Source organism: Austrofundulus limnaeus, unplaced genomic scaffold (assembly GCF_001266775.1).
Source record: "Austrofundulus limnaeus strain Quisiro unplaced genomic scaffold, Austrofundulus_limnaeus-1.0 Scaffold121, whole genome shotgun sequence".
Lineage (NCBI taxonomy): Eukaryota > Metazoa > Chordata > Actinopteri > Cyprinodontiformes > Rivulidae > Austrofundulus > Austrofundulus limnaeus.
Window position 1 is genome coordinate 717,307 of NW_013952523.1, and position 3,204 is coordinate 720,510.

Sequence of the window (3,204 nt, forward strand, 5' to 3'; positions counted from 1 at the left end):
GTGTGTGTGTGTGTGTGTGTGTGTGTGTGTGTGTGTGTGTGCATACAGACAAACATACACACTCAGAAAAGGGGGGAAAAAAATTCAGGTCTAGACTAAACTGACCAGAGCATAATCTCGCACGCCGACTCTCCCACACGCAGTTCTTTCACACTTGTGATTTATTATGCATACATGAGTGTCTAACACACTCACCACAGCCATAAATTAGATATATGGGGTTGGTGGCTGTTGTGGGGGTGGGGGTGCAGAGGCAAGAGAGGAGTGGATGCGAAATGAGGAGGGAAGGGGGGCACAGATGGCCGTAGCCTGAGGCATTTGAGGTACTGCAGCAAAACATGGAGGCTGCAACAAACACGCACCAACACTTAAAAATACGTGTGTGTGTGTGTGTATGTGTGTGCTCATATATACAAAACATATTTATTTAATTGAAAGCCTACATATCACCCACCCCATGTCAGAGATATGGCCTTAAATCATCTTGAGAAATGACAGAGTTGTAGCTTTTTGTGTCAAATCTGGAGCAGTGTTTTCTGTCTGACAGACACACTCTGACTCTAGTTAGTGACAAAGTTTTAAATGAAGATCAGGTGAAGTTATTGGGTGATGACTCTCAGCTACTACCACTCCAAATTGAATCCCAACGTCTTTCAATCAGACTGAGTTGTCGTCATTTTTATGACGGCTAAGGTTGCCTATCTGTGGCAGCCATCTTGAATCAGGCTGTCTCCAAACGTTCATCAGTTTCAGAGTTGCAGACATGACAGACCTTACACCATAAAGTGAAATATCCCCAGAGTAAACCCTGCCTATCCCATTTAATGTTAGCGTCTGACAACATGGAGCAAAGGATTTCTACATCAGCAGTCCTTTTTTTCAACATGTGCAGTAAAGGTGAAGTTCTGCTTAGCGCCGTAACTTCTACAGTAGATCACATGTGGTCAAGATCCGCTCCAGCTGTTCCATCAAACCTCTGCCTCACACCCTAAAACGCATAATCCCAAGTCTTTTTGTGTATTTCTGTTAGTATTGTAAAGTAGTGCTCAAAGCTTCCTCAGGTTTTCTGTCTATCTGAAAGGGTTGAATGTGTTAAAGACAAACAGGACAGAAAGAATCATTCTTTTAACATCTTAATCAAGGTTATTATAAAATATTTCCTAAGAGACTTGAACTTTCCAGCTGTGTGTCTTTGTGTTGACAGATCTCAGGCTTAATTTAGCTGCACCAACAGGGCAACCTGCTCAGGAGCAGATTTACCCTCTTTCAGTTCTTCACTGAGAAACATCCAGTGTCCTGCCACATGGTGGCATTGTCCCTCACTGGATCTGCATGAAGAAGCTCCACTCTGCTGGGCTCCATCAGCTGTAATGAAGGACGGTGATAAATGAAGACAGTATTACAGGAGGGCCGAGCTTAATGAATCAAAAACATGGTTCAAGTTTAAAACAAATCAGGGGATAAAGGGTCTCTGTTCACTGATGAACCAGTCTGTGCTGATGGGCCTGATGAGGTGTCAGCTGGGAAATCCATGAAGCCCCACATCCAGCGGTCACTGAGGGGTGGGGCACACCTTGGACAGGTCCATCACACTTTGAGACAAGCAAACAGACTCACACCTTGGCCTAACATGCATGTTTTTGGTCTGTGGGAGAAAACTGATGAAAAAAATGTCTAATTAATCCAGAAAGGTCCTTGGCAGGGGTTTGATCCAGCAACCTTTTTGCTGTGAGGCAACAGCTCAAACCACTGCTCCAACGTGCAGCCCATTTAATGTTTGCATGATTTTGTTCAGATTTTTTGTAGCAGATTGTTGAGTTTAGTTTTATTTAAAAAACGTCAGATTAACTGCGGCCCTGCAGCAGGTTTTCAACAATTTATGAAATTTTATTCCAACAAAGAAGATGGAATAAAAAAAATCTACTGGAAGACTTTTTTGGACAAATACATACTGTAATTCTAACAATTAGAGTGAATATACTGTAATGATAATCTAGGAGTAATTAAGTCATGACAAACTGTTCATTAGTCAGTCTAAATTGTCTAACATAGTGTGAACTTGCAGAAAACTCTCGGAACAAGAAATTAGAAAAATGAAACATGAATGAGTTTCTTTTAGCTGCTTGAAGCAGACAGAGTTAAATCTCAAACTACACCTAATGAAATGACTTTAAACCTCTACGAAGAGCGAACTTTAATGGAGAATTTTTGATAGTATTTTTATTTTTTTTATTTTAATCTATGAAGCTCTTCACATGTTTTACTTATTTTTTGTTTATGTTGTTTCGTTGTGTCTTCTGTACATTTTTTTGCACTCAAACTACATACTTTATGGTATTTTAACCACATCAAAAAAATTGACTTGATCACAAAAAGTGTTCTGTAACCTTTCACTTTTTAACTTTTAAGACTTTTGAAATATTTCCTTAAATTTACAAAAAAAATATCCCCAATTCCTTCAAGACGATTGTTCTCGACTTCAGAAATCAATTTAAAGTGTAATAAAATAATTGGTGATGTAATATTTTCCCTATAACTATTACAAAAGCACAAAATAAGTATAAATATGTATTTTTTGTGTAGCCTTTGTTTTTAGGGTTATTAACAAAGTTTTTGTACTCAGACCAGTAATATTTGGGGTCACAAGTTTTTGCCATGGGTATTTCGTGGGTCAGATGATAAAAAGTTTTGGGAACCACTGCTCTAAAGTGTACTTCAGTGTACTTGCCCTATTTTTGTTTTCTAATGCTCCTAGCCTTTAGCAACTGCCTCGCTAATTTTAGGGTTTTTTTTTTCTTCTACAGTTTTGCTAACATTAACTTTTAGGTACAGTTTTGCTAATTTTACCTAGTGGCTAACAGCTTAGCTAAATGTAGTTTGCAGCAAACCTCTTGCGGTTTTAAGCTTCTATTCAGCTTGTTTTAACCTCAATGATTCATGTGTTAGTAAATGATTCAGAGCTCAGCAGCTATCAGCAATGTCGTTAGAGAAAATGATTTTTGTTAGATTTTTACTGCTTATTTGTAACAGAAAACTAATAAAGGTTTTGCTTTCAGACAAGATTGTGGAATAAGAACAACATGTCACCTTCATGACTTTTTTATTGGAAACAAAACAAAAACTCAAGTTTGTCTTTGTTTTTTCTGTCTTCACAGCTCTCTCTCTCTCTCTCTCTCTCTCTCTCTCTCTCTCTCTCTCTCTTCT